At 43.5% G+C, this 22,738-nt stretch overlaps 1 long non-coding RNA gene across 1 annotated transcript; it reads right to left on the bottom strand.

Moving 5' to 3' along the window:
- Window positions 1-532: 532 nt before the first annotated feature.
- Window positions 533-6,427, bottom strand: LOC310688758. Its single transcript, XR_014517151.1, has 2 exons — window positions 5,768-6,427; window positions 533-736 (listed from the first exon to the last, which is right to left on the bottom strand). It is a non-coding gene; the product is annotated as an uncharacterized lncRNA (long non-coding RNA).
- Window positions 6,428-22,738: the final 16,311 nt, after the last annotated feature.

Below are 22,738 nucleotides of genomic sequence, written 5' to 3'. Positions count from 1 at the left end.
GAAGTTGTGGAAGTGACATGCGGGGGGAATTTCCAAAAAGCGGTGGTTAGCCCTGGAAAAATCATGGTGTGTTTTTTCCCCCAGAAGAAGTTCAACAACTTTGGCATTTTTCTAAAGAAAGCTCAACAACTTGAGGAATTTTCTAAAAATTTCTTTGTGTCTGGATTTTCACTTCTTGAAATATGGCAACCCAAACAACCGCATCATGAGCACAAGGCAAGAATTCAAAGTGCATGCAGAGCACATCACCCAAGCAGGTGAGCTGAGACAGAGACTTCAAGTCAGTGTTGGCTTAGCAGAGTGCCATTTTAGAGAGAATGATAAACATGCTTTAATAAGTCATTGACAACACATGGGCATCTATGGACAGGATCAGGTATGGGAGTGATCACTCCCAGAAAATGGCTGCCGCTGGCTTCCCCTTTACAACATCTTAAGTGTCAAGCTTAGCATGGAGTTGATAAAGCGAGGCTTCTTTCCCAGGTACAAAAGTTAAAAGTGTTGTGCAAATGAGAAGAAAACGGGAACTGGGTGGGGTGAGGAATGTCACTTTTATTTTGCGGCATCAGGGAACAGTCTCATGGCACTGAGGAGGCACAATGCTAGACAAGCGGCCCTTCGCTTCCCCAATAGGCACCCAGCAGCCAGTCAACCAGCCACTTAATCAAGGCCCTTAAACTCTGTCGACAGAGGCTTGTTTCTCATTAAGCACCTGAAAGCAGACCAAATGACAGTCCTAAGGGGGAAATAAAGAAGAAAGGTATTGGTTTTCAGACACAGTTCAAAGGCAACAGAGCCAAGTCTTGGCCAAACAGAAACAATTGTCATTAATTCTTCACCCCCTCCTCCCTTTTTTTTCCATGGAGCAGTCTGAAATAAATTCCCCAGGCTCTGTTCTGCTGAGACAGATCCTGGAAATGGCTGAATGAGGAAAATGACAAGACTGTATACAAATTTATTGTTCCATTTCTACCAGATGGGTTTCTGGAAGGTAATTGGAAAGGGGTGTGGGGAGGAGATGGAGGAAACCATTGCTGTTTCAATGGTTGATGCCTGGCCTATCAGGCTTTGTCACTTCCACCAATGTAACGAAGTTGGATCTGGCCTTACTGTACCTTTGTGATTTATTTTTAAAGGAACAATATGCTTTTCTAGCTCAAACTACATTATTAACTGTCTAGGTTTTCCCCCACCCCCAGAATGAATCTTTGTGAAGAAATGTAACTTTACACACTTGTGGATAGAAAGCTTTGTAAAGAGATGCTTTGTGGTGTGTCCAGCAAATGGGAAGAAAGGGCTTCATCTTCCCTCAGTAGTCAGGGCAAGTCAACTGTAGAGAGCCATTGTTGTCGTGCTGCTTCTGCTTGATGGGCAATTCATGCAGGGAAATTGGCTGCCATCTTAAGCATACAGATTAGCTGGATCTCCCCAGAGCTTGGTTCGGGTTGACATGATATGGTTGCTAGGCAACCACAGAAAGCTCTTCCTAAATATCTCCAGGTTTGGAAGGAAATATTGAGAGGAAGGCAGGGTGGCAACCTGGATACTCAGAGCAAAAAAAAGATAATGTCAGGAGAAAGGGGCCGTGTGGGAACTTCAGGGCTACTTAGGGGGCAGAAAGTGTCATGGTGTCAAAGATAGATAGATAGATAGATTCTTTATTGTCATTACACTAGTGCAACATTGCACAAGTGCAACGAAATTGGATGCCATCCCTTAAAAACAACAAAAGCAAAACAACAGCAACAACCAAACAAACCACCTTCCAACCACACCCACACCCACCAAACTCCCAGGTCTCACTATCGAGTTACAGCATTCAAAAAGGCCACAGCTCTTGGATAGAAGCTGTTTTTCAGTCTATTTGTCCTTGACTTGATGTTTCTATACCTCCTGCCAGAAGGCAGTAGTGCAAACAGACTGTATCCCGGGTGAGATGGATCCTGCAGGATGTTGTTTGCTTTCCTAAGGCAACGGGAACCGTACAGTTCTTCCAAAGGTGGGAGAGGGTGACCAATAATCCTTTGGGCTGTGGTTATGACCTTCTGGAGCACCTTCCTCTCCCTAGCTGTACAACTGGAGAACCAAGCACAAATACAGTATGTAAGTATGCTCTCTATGGAGCCTCGGTAGAAGGACACCAGCAGTCTCTCACTCAGATTGTTCTTTTTTAAAAGTCTGAGGAAATAAATTCTCTGCTGGGCCTTCTTCACCAGAGCAGTGGTATTTGCACTCCAAGTCATGCCCTGATCCATAGTCACTCCCAAAAACCTGAATTCCGCCACCCTCTCCACCCGTTCCCCGTTGATATACAAGGGCTGAATGTCCGCCTTTTTTTCCCCTGTAATCCACCACCAATTCCTTGGTCTTAGCCGTATTAAGAGCCAGATTGTTCTCTCCACACCAAACACAGAGCCGCTCCACCTCGTCCCGATAGGCGGACTCATCCCCTCCTGAAATGAGCCCCACCACCGTAGTATCATCAGCAAACTTGATGATTTTGTTGCTGGAGTAGATGGCTGTACAGTCATACGTATAGAGAGCATAGAGCAGGGGACTCAACACGCAACCCTGTGGTGAGCCGGTGTTAAGGCTAAGGGCTGTGGACACATGTGACCCTACTCTAACCCTCTGAGAACGTTCTGACAAAAAATCCAAAACCCAGAGACAGGTGGAGTTGGGGAGTCCAATCGTCTCTAGCTTGGACACCAGTCTATGGGGGAGGATAGTGTTAAAAGCAGAGCTAAAATCCACAAACAGCAGCCTCACATAATTCCCCGGCTGCTCCAGATGGGACAGAGCAGCATGGAGAGTGGTGGTGATAGCGTCTTCTGTGGATCTATTTGCCCTGTATGCAAACTGGTAGTTGTCAAAAGTTGATGGAAGACAGGAAATAATATGATGGCGCACCAGTTTCTCAAAACACTTCATGATGATTGGAGTCAGTGCAACTGGTCTGTAGTCATTCAAACTACTGATTGTGGATTTTTTAGGCAGAGGGACAATAGTTGACGACTTCAGGCAGGGTGGGACAATAGACTGGTGTAAGGACTTATTGAAGATCTTAGTAAAGACCCTCGCCAGCTGATCCGCACAGCCCTTCAACACCTTTCCAGTGATGCCATCAGGTCCAGCCGCCTTCCTCGGATTCACCATCCTCAATACTTGTCTCACCTCGTGCTCCTCTACAGTGAATGAGGGGCCCCTATGGGCTGGTGGCTGTAATACCGGCGTCTCAGGTGGCTCCTTCTCGAAGCGAGCAAAGAAGAGGTTAAGCTCCTCCGCCAGCAAAGGGTCACCGTCGACAGCGCCAAGGTTAGGTTTGTAGTTGGTAATATGCTGAATCCCCTGCCACATCTGTCTTATGTTGTTGCTCCTTAAATTATCCTCAGTCCTCTGCCTATAATCCAGTTTTGCCCGTCGAATACCCCAAAGGAAGGTTTGGTAGGCCTGGGAGAAAAGCATTGTTACTCAGCACAGGAAAAAGGTGGGTGAGAAGGGAAGAATAAGAAGGAGAAATTGTATAGGGTGGAGAAAGGCATCATGGACACCATGAGAAGACACATGGGGTGGTATTCAATGAGGTCTTACTCAGAGTATACCCACTGAAATGAATGAACATGACGAAGTTTGGTCTGTTCATTTCAGTGGGTCTACTCTTATTTGGTCTTGCCACTCAAGTGCAGATTTCAGCTGCTGTCCAGGGTTCTCATGTTCTTTGGGCTGCTCCTGAACAATGTTGTGCAGAGACAGAAAAGTTCCTTGTGCCTCATGCATATCCCACAAAATGTGGATGTTTCATGTGAATGATCAAAAGAATATACACAGTGCAACTAAATAAGTGTATCAGCAAACCTAGTGCCCTACATTTTATAATCTTCTTGAAGCTGAATAAAAAGAGGCGCTTGACAGAGCTTCTCTACCCTCCTTCTCAGCAGAGACACAATCGTTTGCATTTCTTTGCTGAATATATTGAGGTAGCGGTGGGGGAGGCTGTCAGCAGGACAGGCCTCCTACATCCTGACACCAGAAATGTCTGAAGCACCGGTGACATTTAAAATGCCAAATGAAATGAACGGGGAAGTCTTCTTTAGAAGTGACAGATGCAAGAAATGTCTTCCCAGCCTTTGCTCTTTATTTTAACAATCCTGAAACAAACTGTCACCATTAATGAGAAAAGAAGATAGGGAAATACAAAGCTGTGCCTGATCCACAACCCCAGCATATCGTCATGATTCTCATACGGAGAATGGAGGCATTTGTTATTCTAATTTCCCTGGAACTGTTATCTGTTGCTACCATTCTTTCAGAGTGTTCATTACTTTTCAATATGGTTATAACCTTCAGTGCCTTGAGAATACACACCCACACCCACCCACACCCACACACACACACACACACACACACAGAGAGAGAGAGAGAGAGAGAGAGAGAGTTTACACCTCTTTGTCTTTAAAATACCAGCTACATTTGGAATTGCCTATTAAGTCTTTGGCAGTATATATCCATATGTTTACCAGTTTAGCTACCCACTTTCACTTTTCCAGTATGATTGAACTGTTTTCTGAGGGAAGAGAAATGTGACGCTTATTATAAATAGCACATACATTTTTGATCCATGAAGGTTTTAAGAAATATTTCCATATTCAGCAGCACTTACTCCAGTGGGATAATTTTCTCTCTCGCTGGAAAATATGTATGTATGGGGGGAATCCTAATGGATTTCCCCCACTCCCTTATTATTCTCTTTTATTGAACTGCTTGTGTTTAGGCTTCAAAAAGTTTAACCATATAAATGCAAGAAAGAAAATTTACAACTGCAAACCACTAAATACACTACACCATCTATATGTTCCCCTAGCTATATTAACACATAGCTCCCCAAACCATGGTCCACAAACTGCTAACAGTCCATGAGCTTTATTCAGGTGGCACGTTGCATGTCTGTGGATTTGTGGTTGAAGGTGGGAGATGGCACATCTATTGCTTTCAATATTTACACTAACTTTTAATTGCATTTTATTGCTTCTTTTACTACTTTCGTTGTACTGCACTGTACTGCAATTTCAGCTCTGCGAATTTCAGGTTGTAATACATAGCAAATAAAATAAGCAGTGAGAGTGCAGATTACAATTGGTACAAGAGGCAGGAAAATTATTAAGTGGTCTGCCAAGACTCTTAGCTATTTTCAAGTGGTCATTGATGGGGGAAAGTTGGGGGACCACTGCTTTAAGGGACAACTGATGATACAATCTTTTGTGCAATATCTGGCAAGCCCTCTTCAGTGGTGATTCGCTGTAATGTAGTTAAACGAAAAAATATTTGTTCAGAAAAATGAGTAGAATCCTTCCAGTTCACAAACTGAAAGCATTTTGTACTAGCTGACAGGGTGAGAACCCCTGCATTTAAATTCATTTAAAGAACTTCCACTGGGTATTTGAAGGGAGCAAATGGTGAATGGTACAACAATAGAGTGGCCCCTTCTCCAGGGCCACACTGTCATGTAGCCTAGTAGCCTGGGGGGGGGTCGGTCCCATTTCCCCTTTCTCTGCTGCCGCCACCCACTTACAGTAAGTGTCACCTCATGGTGTTTTCTTCAGGAGTGAGGAAACTGCCTCAGTTTTAATTATCACTACAACTCTCTGTGTCACTGTCAAACAGAACCTATCTTGTTGGTTGTGGTTTGAGGGGACAAAGTGACTTGTCCACAAGGCGAAATGGAGAACCAGAGATCAAGGGTGCCTCACTACAAATAATATCTACTGACCTTATTTGGATGGCCAGAGATGGTGCATCAGTCAGGGTGGACTGCTTCTGCCAAAGAGCCATGGTGTCAATGAGATGTGTTTCATTCTCTTCCAGGGTCTAACGGATTCCCATATTTGTGGCCTGGAGGCTCTTTTCTCCAGGATAAACTGGCAGCTGACCTGGGAGTTATGGGGTGATGCCCCATATGGAAGTGGGTAAGTTTTGTATGAGTTATTTGAGATCTTCCAACTCTTCTGTGCAGGACATAGAAGGGTATTTTTCAGGAAAGCGGATTGTAAAGAGAGGCAGGGCATGAATGCTAAGTAAACTCAGGTTCATTCTTCTCTTCCCAAATTTAAAATAAGACCTTTGAGGTTAATGCCTCTGCAACTGAGGTAACAATTGGAGGGGAAAAGAACTTCTACGTACTGAAAACAAGTGCCTTTCACTGCGCATTTCTCCTGTTACAGACCCCATCAAAACAAACACGAGTTGTGCAGGATCAACAATTGGTGCATTGTGCTGTGCTTATAGTATGTACTTTGTGGAATGAATGCAGAATGGGATGCGATTGAGTGGGTTCGAGCGTAACGATTTTGATGCAAACAGAGCTCTGCAGGTGTCCCACCCTTGATTTGTGAAGGCCGCTTCACAAATATATGGCCATCACTTCACTGCTTACAGGGGAATTATTGGACTATGTTGAAAAGCATTTTGTATAAGATGCTGCGCAAATTCTATGGAGCTTAATCTGTGATGAGCCATTGACACTTGCAGTTTCCAGCCATGCCACACAGCTGTCCAGTGAGGAGCAAGCGTGTGTGAACCAGTCTTCAGTCCCCAGCCCAGTCAATAACTCAAAAAGCTGCCAAAAAACCCACAAAAACATTTATGGCTAGGCTTTAACAAAAGCATTTGGAGTCCCCCACCCTATTCCTGTCTTGTATTATCGCCCTTGCTTGCAATTCCTCTTTTTGTGGCAGATTGTACTTTTTTTATCTTGCTTCAGTGAGGAGCCTTGGAGGAGAATAGTTATTCAAATCAAATGAGAACAAGCAAACTTCTCATTAGCTAGAAGAAAAATAGAAATCAATCTTGCCTCGCTCAAAAAGCAGACCATAATCTCTTCTAATTATTCCATAACCCCAAGGAAGCTGTCCCATGAGAGGAGCCAAGATAATCCTTGAATATTAAGGAAGGGGTAGAAAATGCAAGCAGAATTCGTAACATGGGGAGATGTAAGGCAAACAGGCACATGAGCAGGAGGCATGCTTCTGCTTTCATTGCATTGTTCAACGACCATTTCTCACCAGCTGAACGAAGGCAGATCGCCTTTCACCACAAAGACACGCAGAGCATGGAGACAGATTTCTAAGCTGCAGATAATTCCATTTCATAACTTTTTTTTCAACACCACGATTATTAGGTGGGCAGCAAATGCTTGGGATTCAGTTTCACTGAAGGGGGGCTGGGATTGGGTCATTCTATGGAAACAAGATGAGAATAAAAGACACTACAATGTTTTACAGTTTAGGAGCTTGGGTAGGATTCTTACTTTGCCCCCATTATGCGCTACCCCACTGTGTGAACTCCCAAGAACAGCTAATTTTGTCCATTTGTTTCTACCTAATCCTCCAAGTTGTCATTGAGATGATTAATCCTCTTTGGCCAAAGCTGGTTGGAGTCCCCTAAACAGATATTACTAAAATGGTTAAGGCCACAGTCCACTACAAAACGGGACATGTTTAAACTCCCTGAAATCAGTGGACCTAAACCTGTATTTGATGATGATTTAAACATTTTATCATTTTTGTTTTATATATCCCAGTTTAGGAAGGGAGGAAAATAATGTTTGATTCAAAGTCACCTAATTTGCTGTGACAGACTTGTATGTGAATTTGAACAAAGGTTGTATATCGGAATGCACAATCCTCTCAATTTTCCATTGCTCACAAAAACATGGGAAAATGCATGCAAAAATGTGTATTTTAGGGGGAAACACTGAAAAGCATTCCAAATTGTGCATTTTCAACAAAGAACATGTATAGAATAATATAGTAATAATATAATATGCATACAAAAGGTTTAAAAACATTTTATACATAAAAAGAATCAGCAGGAAAATGGGAATGGGATGGGATTGAGTGTATGTGAAACTAAGATGGAGAGGAAATAGGTCAATTTGTCCATACCTGCATCTCTCTAAAATACAGTATGAATCTAGGAACTCTGGTGTGTGTGTACATAGAGGAAGCTGGTGCTTCAACATTCATGAATTGAATTGAATTGAATTGAATTGAATTGAATTGAAGTTGAAGTTTAATGTACCAGGAATCTTTGGGAGGAATTGCAGAACCATAGAATCATAGGACTGAAGAATTGGAAGGAACCCTGAGGGTCACTGAGTCCAACTCCCTGCATGGTAGGAATCTCAACTGAAGCATCCAGGACAGTGGCCATCCAACCTCTGCTTAAAAACTTCCTACAACCTCCTGAGGGAGTCTGTTCCACTGTCAAACAGCTCTTACTGACAGAAAAAAATCTCCTTTCTAGTAATGTGAATCCATTGGTTCAAGTCCTACCCTCCAGAGCAGGAGAAAGCAAGCTTGCTCATCTTCCATGTGACAGCCCTTTTGGCTATCACATCTTCTCTCTGTCTCTTCTTTCCCAGGCTAAACATACCCAACTCCCTCAACCAGTGGCGTAGCTAGCCACTCGGGTGCCTCAGCGGCTGAGAGGGAGGAGGCGGGCAGATGGGCAGGGCAGAGCCTGCAGGCGCCCGAGCCACCACATCACTCTCAGGAGAGATGCGTGGTTCAGGCACATTGCAGGCCCCATGGTAAGTGCCGCCCCCATGGTGTAGCATCCAGTGCGCCCCACTGCCCCCCAGCTACGCCTCTGCCCTCAACCGTTCCTCATAAGACTGGTTTCCAGGCACTTGGTCATTTTTTTGGAGATGGGGACAACATTTGCCCACCTACAGTCCATAGGGACCTTACTTCTTCTCCAAGAATTCTCAAAGATTATAGACAGAAGTGCTGAGATTACACCCAGCCACCAGTTCTTGGCTACAGAGCTTTGGATTGGGATATGTGATAGACTTCAACAGAATTTTCCTGTTTTTTAAATCTGCCAAAAAAGAGCCCACTTTCATATCAGGCACACATCACCCAAAGGAGGGGGGAGCCCTGGAAAACCAATAAATCCAATTGTCCGCTTAATGAATAACAGACTTTCTGTGAAGCTCAACTGTAGAAATCTTTCTGCTGACCTTATAATCTTGTCTATGTCAGTGCTGCTATGTTTGGATCACTCAGGTCTTTATCCTGTGCTAAACACAGGGGGCTTTGCTCTTGGGAAAAACACGCATGCACACTGTCATTCTGACTTTGGCATTGAGATCTTCCTCTTGTTCACATCACAAGGGCCCTCTAGGAAGGGAAATAGAAGGGAAATTATGGGAGACATGTTGACAATATGGCATGGCCAGTTTAGAATGGTTGCCGCTTGTAGATAAGGGGCTTCAAAAGACTTGTTCATGACTGAAACAAAAGTGGGAGGCAGCTCCTGAGGCAGTGAAACTTGGGGTGATACTCCTATTCCTATCACTGTCTACTTTAAGGTGTTGTAGTGGGAGCCAAACTCTCCAAACAGATTTTTGCTGGCTGGGCAAATTTTCTTCTTGAACCTGAAAGAAATAGAGATTGTTGGTGTGGTTTTTCACCAGTTGCACCAATTATTTCTTCCTACTTTTCTTTCTAACATACTGCTTAGCTAGTGACTCTAGTCAGCATGAATCTGAAGCACCTTCATTTAAAGCAGAAGCTGGGATCAAAACCTTCTCAGGCACTTTTTAGCAAGATGGGGACTGATGTTGCTTATGGCTGGTTCCTGCCCAAATACAATCTAGTTCACGAGATTGTCTTAGTGGAGTGCTGTATTTACATCCTTTTTGACAAAAATGTTTTCATGTGTTTCCTGGGAACAGTTTCCAAAGTCAGCATGGGGCTGCTGAATGCCAAATGGGAGCTGACCCCAAGGGATTTCCTTGCAAGAATAGCTTTTAAATGACATCTTCTGATAGTTTCTGTGGTGGCATCTGAGGAATTATCACACCATGGCCTTCAATGTTGCAAAATGCAAAGCCCACCTGTAGTTGCCTAAGATAGCTTCTTTGTGCAGGAGGGATTTTGTCCCAGATTTTATCTTGAGAACCACTCTGAGGTGTATTGATGAAGGGCAGTATATAAATCTAAAACAAACTCTAGCCCTGTATTTAACTGCTCCAATCCAATGCACTCATATCCACATGTGGATATAAACCACACATGCAAAATGGTATTGCATGCATTTTTCAACTCCACAAATATCTAACCATGCCTAGAGCTGGTCTGTGATAGAACCCAATCAGACCACAGATGATTATTTCTCATGAATACCTTTCCTTATTGTGAACAAATAGGGACAATGAATGATCATTGTTATAAGCAGCTGCATGGGCCTAGGTACTGGGCATCAGTGCCAAAGACTTTCCTTTTAAAGGGCTGGGGGGGGGGGACTCCTGTGCTGATAGTATCACTGAAATTGCTATAGTAGCATTGCTGTCAATATGATGGGATATGGAAAAATAGCCACACCAAATTCTCTTAAGTAAATATGCTGCCTTTTTGCAATTTATTTGTGGATATATTTAACAGCCAGTCTTTTACCTTGCTAAGAAATCTTGCTTCTCCTCCCTAAATTCAGTACCACTTCATCCATCACCACTTCATCCAGTATCATCCACTATCACTTACCAGTGGGACTGGTGGTTATAGACATTGTGCGAGGGGAAAGACAGGAATTTTCTCTGTGTGTCTTTATGTCCAAAATACAAAAACAAAGAATCAGAAATACCGTACAAGTTCAAAATTCACTTGTTTATTTGATTTGAATCCCCAAAATTTTGATTTCAAGTGAGGAGAAATGCAGAAAGAACTTGATTTTTCTTTCAGCTGATATGGAAGCCTTGTTTGGAACTCAGCATTTTGGCCACATTTCTCTTGAGTGTGTGTGTGTGTGTGTGTGTGTGTGTGTGTGTGTGTGTGAGAGAGAGAGAGAGAGAGAGAGAGAGAGAGAGAGAGAGAATAAATGACTTTTTGCAATTGCTGTTCATTGTATTTGCAAGTGCATGAATGATGTCAGGTTTCCACCTCACACGCTCCTGAGTGTGTGTGTAACACATATATTCTAATTACAAGTAGAAAGCACAAATGATACTACATAGTTCACAGCATCTGTTAGGGCCTTAATTAATTCAACCTCCACACCGTCACCATAGCAACGATGCTTAACAGACTATGCTGACTCAGAATGTTCAATAGAAAGCCTTGCACTACATATTTATTCAAATTACAGTCATTACTGAAATATTTCTGTATTAGCTCCATAATGGCAGGGTTGATGGTAACAGAAGGATCCCTTTATATAGGTGACCTTATTTCATATATTGCCTTATTTTCATGCAGAACGGCATTCACGCTTGAGAACATAAAAGCAGGCACACTCTCTTTAAAGGCACCTTGCATTTAAAATTTGCCACCTTTTCATGATGTCCAATGAATATTCCTGGGAGCAAATGAAACATCATCTTCATTTTCAAAAATGTATCATTTTCAAAAGTGTGCCTGAATTATAGCAATTCAGCAATGCATAGAACTGCAAGAACTGTATCTCATATAACCTTTTGTTTCTTGTGATTTATGAATCAGAAACTGATACCTCACTTTGTATCAGCCTCATAGTTTTGAACGAAGAGGGGATCACAGAGTTCAGCTGAAATAGACTTTTTAAATTTAGGGATTTAAAGAAGCAGAAAACTGAAGATAGCTAATGTGCACATTCCATAAAATGAAGCTATTGTAATGCTTGCACATTGCACCACCAGAAAATTGTCGAATAAAAGCATACATTTTGCTGGTTTTAGAGCTCTTGTTTTGCAAAAAGAATCTGGGAAGGTCTTGTTATCTGACAGTTTCATTTCTTCACTGAGAACATTTAGTGTCATTATCTCATCATTATCTTCTTGTCCCTAGCACTGCGCAGACACAGAAGCTTTCCTAGAGAAAGGGGAATCCTATTATGCAAACAATACAACTTAATGCTTATGCAAATCTACCTGCTTTGCATAATTTATGTCAATTAACAAAATGAGACTATAGGGCTGATTGCGCAATTGATACAACACTTCCTCTTAACTAGGGAGGGAGGGATCGCTCCATTTCCACTGTCGGTTTTTTTGTACATACTTTGTACCTAATCTGTTTCCGTTTGCATTCACTTTTTAAAAATGCACTGAAATTCATGTTTAAAATTAACATAGCCTACATTGTTATGTGGCAGTCTGAGGGCTGCCTTTAAATTGTCCAGTTCTTTTCTTTTTTTAAAAAAGGAGAGCCACTCTAAGCAGCTAGAAAAACTCACCTGCTGGCACTGCTGCTGCTGCTGCTGCTGCACGTTTTCAAAGATGGGATTCTGAGAGTGACAGGATATTGTGACAACCTGTCCTCACAGGGACATTGTCCAAGGAAAGACAGCATTGGCTGCTCCTACATACTCCTTGGGCACTAGTAAGTATTTATGCATTCATGCACTTGCAGAGGACATTCTGATCCATACATTAGGCAGAAGGCTTTGGTCAGATTGGTTTGCTTCAAAATGCAGACTGACAAAATTTCTCAGGTTCCCCAGCTCTGCAGCTACTTCATTCTGACAGGCTTCCTATGCAAAGTAGTAAAGAGTGATCATATCTGTGCACATGTGAACACATAAGTATCTGTAGAAGAATGTGGTTCTGGTATAGCCCTGCATAGGTCCTGGCTACCTCATTACGTTGCTTCCAGACGGATGCACTATATCTTGCTGCGAAACATCCCACCTGCATGAGGCTTATTTATACAAGAAATGAGTTTCCCAAAAAGCAACTTGAGGGATGCTTCCCCCTCACCCCCCAAAATGCCTCTGGTAAATAATGAAGAGCCCAGGTAAGTGTGTCCTATCCAGATGATAAAGAACACAGGTGTCCTGGGCAGAGAACTCCACTGGTTCCCAAACTTATTTCCCCTTGAAAATGGTTGCGGGTCTTGACAGACCACTTAATTATTTTTCTGCCTGTTGTAGCAATTGTTAATTTACAGTGCTAGATGCTCTGTGGCTTTGAATCGTATATGTAGACACGTGAAACTTGCCAGCCAATGGTGATGTGTGGACCACAGTTTGAGAACCCTTGCACTCATGGATGATGTTGTCAGAAGGATGCTGTGCCAACTGAGATTTCTAAAAAGACAATATTAATTTTTCAGTGTCCAGTGGACAGGCACTAGATACTCTCTCTCTCTCTCTCTCTCTCTCTCTCTCTCTCTCACACACACACACACACACACACACACACACACACACACACACATTAATCTCAAATCAGTGTGCCTGGGAATCTGCCAATAAGTAACTAGTAGGACAGAAGTACGGTGTATTGTGTCAGGGCAAATCCACTCGGTACAATGAAGACTTATCAATGCACACCTCCTGTGAGCTTAAAGATCACGCCTAAAGATTTCAGACTTGTGCTCTAATAAGTACAATAGGACACTGATGATCTTGATATGGGACATCAGAATGGAAAGTGCATAGTCTTTGCAGATCTGGAGCTTGCTTGCATTGAATAAATAATGTCTCTCTTCTGCTCGATATTTAATTATTTTCACTGAACAAGTACACCGTGTCCCTGAACTTGAAAAGAATGTTATACTCCTATTGTACTAAGACAAAATTGCTACTCCAAAGGTATGTACAAATTCTGTTAATCTCAGCTGTAGTATAATCTAATTATTATTTTTTCTTTTGAAGTATGCAAAACAATATTTACTGAATGGATTATGGAAATTTCAAGGTAAAGCTAGCTTTGAAGATTAAGCAACTTACATGCTGTTAATACTATACTACATTTTCTTTTTTCTTTGCTTTCGTTCTTTTTTCTCCCTCCCCCTTTGAAATTAACAAGGAAGCTTTATTTTGTATGGTAGATAAAATCTACCTAATGCACTTTAAAAATGGGAATGCCAAGTGAATCCTTTGAATATGTCTTGACTTAAGGTGAAAGTTAGTAGTGCAATGTAGCAGCAAAACATATTGTTCCAATAACTTTAGGCACTAGAGTTTGCTGGGGGGGGGGGTTGACCTTGAAAAATGCCCTTGATTCTGCTGCTTTAATAAAAAGGTGATAATAATCCTCCTGCTGCAATGTGACTTCTGCAGGGGAGGAGCTGCCTGCATTCATAGCCATGTCTAACAGATGGTCTTGTGTTCCTCTATAAATCTTCATGATGGGGAACATCAGTTACTATGGCTTAGCCTGGAAACAAGGCCCACCCTGAGCACTTGGGTATTTGGGATGTGGTGTTGGCTCTGCAACTAGTATATACCCTGCTTTTTTGTACAATTCCCCTGTAGCCACCAGTGCTACCACTGTAAAACAAGCAGCAACTTTTTATCTCTGAACTAGTGCCCGGCACCATGTTCCTAGTGCCAGGAAAAGCTAGTGCTACTATTTCTCCAAGTTCTAAACAACCGTAGCATGTGGTTTCCAGGTCCCCTCCAGCCAACCCTGCCTTCTGTATGAGTTGAGATGAGAAATGGAAATGGGTGAGGAGAGCACCAGTGGCCACATTGTGACATGAGCCTCCTGATCCCAACTGGCTCAAGGCTGGTGTGGCAGTTCCTGTCAGATGAGAAGACAAGGAAGAGGGTACCGAGTGGACCATGTCGCGTATTCCACGCGGCGTTTTCAGCAAAGCACTAAGAGTTCCAGGTTTTTCAGTGCAGTCCTTTTTAATGTGAGTTATATACAGGCATTTACAAAAGAAACAGTCCATACAGAGTACTTACAAACGAATACTCACCACCACACTACAGCACAACCACCACACTACAGCACAACCACCACACCCCCTGTTAAACAGGCTTTCCTTTTTAAAACAGGTGATAGCCAATTACACTAATCACACTCCTGCTGAGTCACTCTGACCCAGCAGAGTATTGCATCATCCTGTTGAAGCCTGCAGACTTATCCAGTATCCTGTGAATCCCAACACTCCTCCTTAAGTCAAAGGCTTGAGACCCAATAATTCTCTTAAGTCTCGAAATTTAGGAGCATCCAAACATTTTGTATACAAATCTGCCACATTACATTTTGTGTTACAGTGCTGTACCTTTAACACATTTCTTTCCAAAGCATTTTTCACATTTCCGTATCTTATCGCAATATGTTTACTCTTGCTCTTAAAGTTCTGTTGGTTAGCAAGCTGTTGTGCAGCCATGTTGTCACTTAGCACAGTGATTGGCATTTCAGAAGGTATTCCAAGCTCTTTTGTTAGGCAAGCAAACCACTCTATTTGTGATACACATTCGCTTATGGCTGAGTACTCTGCTTCACAAGTACTTGTGGCAACAAATGTTTGTTTCTGGGATTTCCACTGAACCAGGGCATTTCCAATATATATGGCATAGCCAGTGGTAGACTTTCCATTTTCTCTGTCTCCCCAGCTGGCATCAGTGTATGCATACATTTGCTGATCATATCCTGTATCCAGAACCAGTTTGTAATCTTTTGTGCCTTTCAGATACCTTAGGATTCTTTTAAGTGCTACCCAATCTCTCTGAGCCGGGTCTGCACTTCTTTGGCTTAACATGTGCACTGCCAATGTTATGTCGGGTCTTGTCCAACAACTTAAATATAACAGAGAACCCAACAGAGAATGAAACGCTGTTGCATTCTCACATTTTTGCCCTTCTGGTTCATTTTTGTACTGGGTAGTTATGGGAGTGTCAACCTCATTTGCCCTCTCCATTCCATATGTCTTCAGTAACTTTTCGATTTTTTCCTTCTGACTCAGAGAGTAAACGCCCTCTTCATTTCTCTGAACCTCTACTCCTAAGTAATTCTGAATCTCTCCCAAATACTTCAGTTTGTATTTGTTACCTAGGCTGTTTATAAACCAAGACACTTGCTTTTGTGCAGTTGTTATTAGACAGATATCATCAACATACAAAAGTAAATAACAAACACTTCCTTGCACCATTGCTGAATATAAACAGGAATCAGCCAGGCTTTGTTTGAATCCCATCCTTTTCAAAGTTGTGTCTATGCATTCATGCCATAGACGTGCACTTTGGTGTAAACCATATAGTGCCCTTTGCAGTTTTAACACCATGCTGTCTTTTTCCAGCTCATAACCTGGTATTTGCTGTAAATACACCTCGGCGTCAATAGGAGCATTTAAATATGCTGAGGCAACATCAAAATGATTAACTTTTAACCCTCTCAGACTTGCCATTGCTAAAACTGATTTTACTGTTTCAGCCTTTGCTGTTGGGGCAAACACTTCATCATAATGTATCATTTTCCTCTGTGTAAAGCCCCGTGCAACCAACCTGGCTTTCCTCTGACAACTACCATCAGCCAGCTTTTTTACTTTAAAAACCCACTTACAGCTTATGGGCTTTTTACCTTCAGGCAATTCTGTAGGTACAAACACATTGTTGTTTAGCAGAGAGTTATACTCTGCCTGCATTGCCTTTAACCACGCCTCTTTCTCTAGAGTAGGTAACTCTTGCACTTCTTCAAAGTTTTCTGGCTCAGTTACACAAACCTGGTTTATGGTGGCTGGGAACCCATAACGGTCTGGAGGTTGACCTTTATTACTTCTTGCAGACCTCCTTGGTTCATTAATCTCACCCCCTGGGCTACCTTCAGGACTGCTTTTGGGGTGGATTGACTCTGGAGATCTACCTCCTCCTGTCCCTGTTGCACTTTCTTCTCTCTCCTGCTCCATGCTAGCAGCTGGAGAAAAATGCTCAACCTTTACTTCCTCCCTTTCAGTTTCTCTGGGAGAGCTGCCAATTCTTAGCTTTGTTTTAGCTGCCTTATCAGGTATGCTTGGCAGTAAAACTTTTTCTGGCAGCAGGTTTGCATGTATCTTGGGCCAATTTCTTTGCTCATTAAAGCTGGCTGATCGACTATAACTCAAAAGGTTTTTATCATCTTCAAACCTGTAGGCTTTCGTACCACTTTCATACCCAAGAAATAGCAACTGCTGTGCCCTTTTCCCACCTTTTCTTCGGTTTTTCACAGGTATGTCAACCCATGCCTTTGTCCCAAAGATTCTTAAATGTTGCAAACTGGGACTTTTGTTATAGAGAATTTTATAGGGTATGTCATCTAGTACCCTTGACCACAAGCGATTCCCAATATAATTCGCGGTCTTAATACTTTCAGCCCAGTACTTAATTGGAAGATTTGCATCTGCTAACAATGCTTTCATTTGTGTCTGCAAGACACCTCCTCTACGCTCTGCTACCCCGTTCTCCTGAGGCGTGGCCACGTTGGTAAGCCTATGTTTAATCCCTTGGGAACGCAACCAGTTTCTTAGGGAGCTTGCCATAAACTCCCCTCCCCTGTCTGACTGAATAGAGGACACCTTTTCACCAAGTTGCCTTTCTACCCTTCTTACCCAGAACTTCAAAGTTTGGGCAACGTCAGACTTTTGCTTTAATGGATAGACCCAGCCAAATCTAGAAAAATCATCCACTAGGATTAAACAGTACTTGTTGTGGGAGACACTAGGTGGAAAAGGACCAGTTACATCTGCATGGATCAACTCCAGTGGTTTTTTGCTTTCTCTCTGGCTTGCTCTTGCTACTGGGCAAGCCCTGCTTTTAACCTCCTTGCAGATATTGCAGTCTAAGTAATTATTACAACTTTTTATGTTTTTCATCCCCCCACACAACTCCAATGTTTTGTTTAGCACCTTATAGCTAGCATGAGCCAGACGCCTGTGCAGGAGATGAATACACATATCATGGGTCGGGACATTTTGCACATTTGCAACCTTAGATTCACACTGCAGTACATACATATTAGTTCTAAGGCTAGCATTTGCCAACACTGCCCCATTTTGCTTTATCTGGCACTGATCTCCCACAAAATTTACTTCAAAGCCTGCTTTTGCCAAATCAGGAATGCTCAGGAGATTGTTTTGCAAACTAGGCACACACAACACATTCCTGAATGTGTGTCCAAGCTGTGGGAACACAACCTCCCCCTCACAAACCACATTAGCTTTCTGGCCCGTAGCAAGACTTACATGTTTTTTGTTTGAAGCCCTAGCATCAGTTAGCAGTCCTTTTCTTTTACAAAAGGTTTGAGAAGCTCCACTGTCCAGAACCCACAGCTCTTCCTTTTCTTGACTATCTGCAGACACCCAAGCAGTAGACTCTCTCTGCTGCCTCCTGTGCTTCTGCTGTTTTTGTTGTTTCCTCGGGCAATCCCACAGCAGATGTCCACTGGACTTGCAGCAAAAACACCTTTTTACTTTGTTGACCACCGGCTGGTCTGCAGCAGCTCCTCCTGGCTGTTTCTCCGGCTCCCGACACCTCTGCTCTTCCCGGCTGTTGTTCCCTCTGGGATGCTCCAACAGCTGGGCTGAGGTCATCTTTCGCTCTGCACGCCTGTCCTCCTCTGCATACAACCGTCCGGTCACATATTCCAGAGTCAGCTTATCAGTCTCTACAGACTCGAGGGAGTTGACCAGCATATCATAGCTGTCGTCAAGGGAACTCAGGACTATAAAGACTTTGTCCTCTTCCCCCACAGGCCTCCCTCTTAAGGCTAGCTCCTGGAAACAGCCTGTTAGGAATTTTAGGTGGTTTACCAGGGAGTCCCCCGGTTCCTTCCGACACCGGTACAGTCTCCTGGTCAGTGTTATCAGTGAGCCAGCCGTCTCTCGCACATGGACAGCCTTGAGCGCATTCCACGCCTCACTTGCCGTCACCTTATCAGCTACGTAGACTAGCTGGCTGTCGTCCACTCCAAGGATGATCGTAGCCAAAGCTTTCTCATCCTTTTCAAGCTGGGCCTCTGCTAGTGCCAGCTTTTCATCGTCGTCCTCATCCTCCTCCGGGGGCTGCGGTGGCTCTTCCACCACTTTCCACAGGCCCTCACGCTTGAGGAAGTGTTGCATGCGGACCGACCAGATGCTGTAGTTCGTGGCCGTCAGCTTCTCCAGCAACACGCCAGTTCTGGACTGCTCCATCCCTGCAGCTCACCTCCAGCACCCACGGCTAGACAACTGCCACCTGTACTCTTGCGCAGCGGGAGCGTGCTGGGCCCATAACCCTGTCGCGTATTCCACGCGGCGTTTTCAGCAAAGCACTAAGAGTTCCAGGTTTTTCAGTGCAGTCCTTTTTAATGTGAGTTATATACAGGCATTTACAAAAGAAACAGTCCATACAGAGTACTTACAAACGAATACTCACCACCACACTACAGCACAACCACCACACTACAGCACAACCACCACACCCCCTGTTAAACAGGCTTTCCTTTTTAAAACAGGTGATAGCCAATTACACTAATCACACTCCTGCTGAGTCACTCTGACCCAGCAGAGTATTGCATCATCCTGTTGAAGCCTGCAGACTTATCCAGTATCCTGCGAATCCCAACAGACCATCAATGCAGAGCAGCCCAAGAGGGAAGATTTGCCTTGAGAAGGGGAGGCAGTCCTGCTGGCTCCCTTTCCTGCCTCATCCATGGAGAGCTTCCATAGCAATGGGGCAGAGCATGGACCAGACAGGAGAGGAGGCTGGCCAGTTGGAAGGGGAGGAGTCAGAGGCGCTGACTTCTGTTCCATCACCAAGAACTTGTTGGTGCCTCCAGCACTGGCAACAGACGAAGGCCTCTTGGAGAAGCGCCAAGTCTCCTCGGAAGAGTCTTGCAAGTGAGTGTGCCATTTCTCACCTTTAAAAACTGGTGAGAGGGGTGTGACCCTTTCAGACATCTTCACAGCTTTCGCCTGGCCTCAGATGCTGTTCTTAAACTCTCTGGTTTGTACCTGGACCATAGCAAGCCTCGAATGAAGCTTTCTTACTTACTCTCAGGTAAGAGCTTCTCTTGTAGCATTTGGGACAGGAGCCAGGACACATGGGGGGGGGGACCACTCGGGGATGGGCACCACTTGAGCAACCAAACCTATGCAATTGCCCATTTCTCACCTATCTTTTTTTTAAAAAGTCATTCTGGAAAGTGTAATGAAATCAGAATGAGGAAAATTTCCAGTAAGTCAAGCCATGCATTGCAGCATAGAAAAACAAGACTTAACAGCGAAGTCATTTGTCAATCTGACCCAAGGAAGAATTCCTTCAACTCCAAATATGGACATTAGTCAGCTTCATAAGAACATCAGAAGAGCCCTGGTGGATCAGAAGACCCATCTATTCCAGCATCCTGATGTCGCAGGGGCCAATGGGAAACCTGCAAGCGGCACCCAAATGTACAGCAACTTTCCCACTTGGGATTCCTAGCAACTGGTTTTCAGAGGCATATTTCCTCCAACAGTGGAGGCAAAACAGAGTCTACGTGGCTAGTAGCCATTGAGAGTCATATCCTACAAGAATTAATCTACCGTATATACTCGAGTATAAGCCGAGGCACCTAATTTTACCACAAAAAACTGGGAAAATTTATTGACTCGAGTATAAGCTGGTTCACCACACCATGAACCACCTGGTGGGCCGGAGTGCATGTGCGTACACGGCAGAGGGGGCTTCTCTCTCCCCCCAGCCCCTCCCGTCCCCCTGCCTATTTAGGGTGCTGCCGAGAGGCAGAGACTGGTGGTGGCAGTGGCAGAGGAAGAACAAGCAGCCCACCTCCACTGCCGACAGCAGCAAAGGCAGAGGAGGAGGAAGGAGCAGCCCCAAAGGATCCTCACTCAAGTATAAGCTGAGGGAGGCTTTTTCATCATAAAAAATGTGCTGAAAAAGTTGGCTTATACTTGAGTATATACAGTAATCCCTTTTTAAACCCAATCAAGTTGATGACCAACCCAAGATCTTTTAGAAGCATTTCCCATAATTCATGCATTCCCTCCCATTCACGAGTAAAATAAGATAGAGGAATGAGAACTCCTACTTTTGCCCATCTTTCCTTGCCATCCCTTCTCTTCGCTACAGAGACAAATTATCTTTCTGGGTCTACGTCCAGAAGGTACAATGCCAGATTGTAGCATTTGATTAGAATAGGCCTACAGTCTGCTGCCAGTTACATCCCCCACTCAAATATTCTCACTTGGGCTTGATGTGTTTGAAAAAGAAGTGAAAAAATGAATTCAACACCTTAATTGGATGTTACGGAGATAGCCTGTTCATGTGAGTTTTAGATTATGTGAATTAGTCCAAAATGGTCCCACGATACAACATTTGGATTTACATCTGAATTTTTCAAAATGCTAAGGTCTCTGGGACTTTGAGACCATCGATGTTGCTTTTCTGCATATATCTGTAATTGCGTGGGAACCAGAATAATGGAAACCAGAAACTGGAAATAAAATGACATTTGATTGAGATTTTGCGATGGCAAGAATTTTTTTATTTTTTATTTTTGGTAATTTCAGCCACTTTTAATATTTCAAGTTCCAAATGAATAACAGGACGTTTGGGGCTCTACTTCTTTTACATCTGTCGGAGATCATTTTGTGCGCAGGCTGCATATGAATGAACTTTTCGGGAGGGGGAATGCAGCAGAGTGTTTGCACGCTGTCATTTTCAAAGGCTTGTAATGAACCATGAAAATTTGCCAGCATTTCAGTAAGAAACTGTAAAGGACATATAGGACACAAAACAGCTCTTCTGATAAATTTTGAGTGAAGGCATTTTGTGAATTCGGGAGACAGGCTAGGAAAAAAGCCATGCTAAAAAGGTTAAGATAACCAGTCATTCTAAATGACTGGGGGGATGGGGTGGTTTGGGGAAACTTTCTTTTACCTCAGGAGATTCATCTGACATAGTTTCTGTTTATCCATCTAGCCAGGGCCTGGCCAAGACAGTTTTGACACCTGGGGTGAACCACAAAATTGTGCCCCCCCTTCTGCCAAGAAAGAAAGAGTGAGTGAAGATCAGGAAGAAGGGATCTTCTGCTCCTGTGGATCCTGCAACCTGAGGTGATCACTTCACATTGTCTCATGTGTGTATGCAGCCCTACATCTAGCCCAATACTAGGTACCCCAGGTATATGTCCCTCCAAACATTGTTGGGCAGTAATTCTCCATTTATGGCCAAGCAAGAATCAAACCCAAGTCTCTACAGGATAAGACTTGTAGCCTAACCCACAGCTAGCCAACATGATTTTCTCTAGATGTTAAGAGACCACTACTACCATTATTCCTCATCATTGGCTATGCTGGCTGGGGCTGATGGGAGTTGGGTCTAAATAGGGTTGCCATAAATCTGGGGGTTCCCAGACATGTCCTCTTTGGGGGGTCCTACACCCCCATGCAGGGGCGATTTACATTTTAAAGCAAATGTCCTGGATTTGGGGTTTGTTTGTTTGTTTATTTTATTGTTAGTGATGACAATTTGTGTGTAGGTGGCTCAGGATCTGAGGATCATCTCCATGCAATGCAAGAATATGCAGCTGTCCCCTACGGGGTCTGAACCTGCAACTTTTCCCTTATCAGCACCATGCTCTAACCAACTTAGAGGAACTGTGCAATATAGTCCACTTTTAATACCTGTTCCTATATATTTGAATAACTTTATCAGTAAATGGGGCTGGAGGCTAATTTTGTGATATGTAAAAGTAGCCGAAGTCAGGGCCTCCGGATATTCCATCGTGCTTTTACAGGTGGGTAATTACAACGGACAAATTAATTGAAACACATTAAGGCAATACACTGGGGGCTCCAGCTGGAGACAGGATGAGCATTCCAGATGGAAAAGGTCATTAATTTGTCCTTCAGGGACCCGAGTATCAGCCTGGTAATTACTGTAATATTACCCCATAGCTGATTGTGTACTGCTGCTTCCTTTGATAGGAGGATACCATATTGTCAAGCAACTGCAGCAAGGAACAGACTTGGATTCTTTATTTAAAAAAATACAGGCAGCAGTTGATTCTCTC

The sequence above is a fragment of the Podarcis liolepis genome, assembly GCF_965112155.1.
Source record: "Podarcis liolepis genome assembly, chromosome: 11".
Taxonomy (NCBI): Eukaryota; Metazoa; Chordata; class Lepidosauria; order Squamata; family Lacertidae; genus Podarcis; species Podarcis liolepis.
The sequence above is the reverse complement of the archived record's forward strand: the minus strand, read 5'-3'. Positions and strand labels throughout refer to the sequence as shown.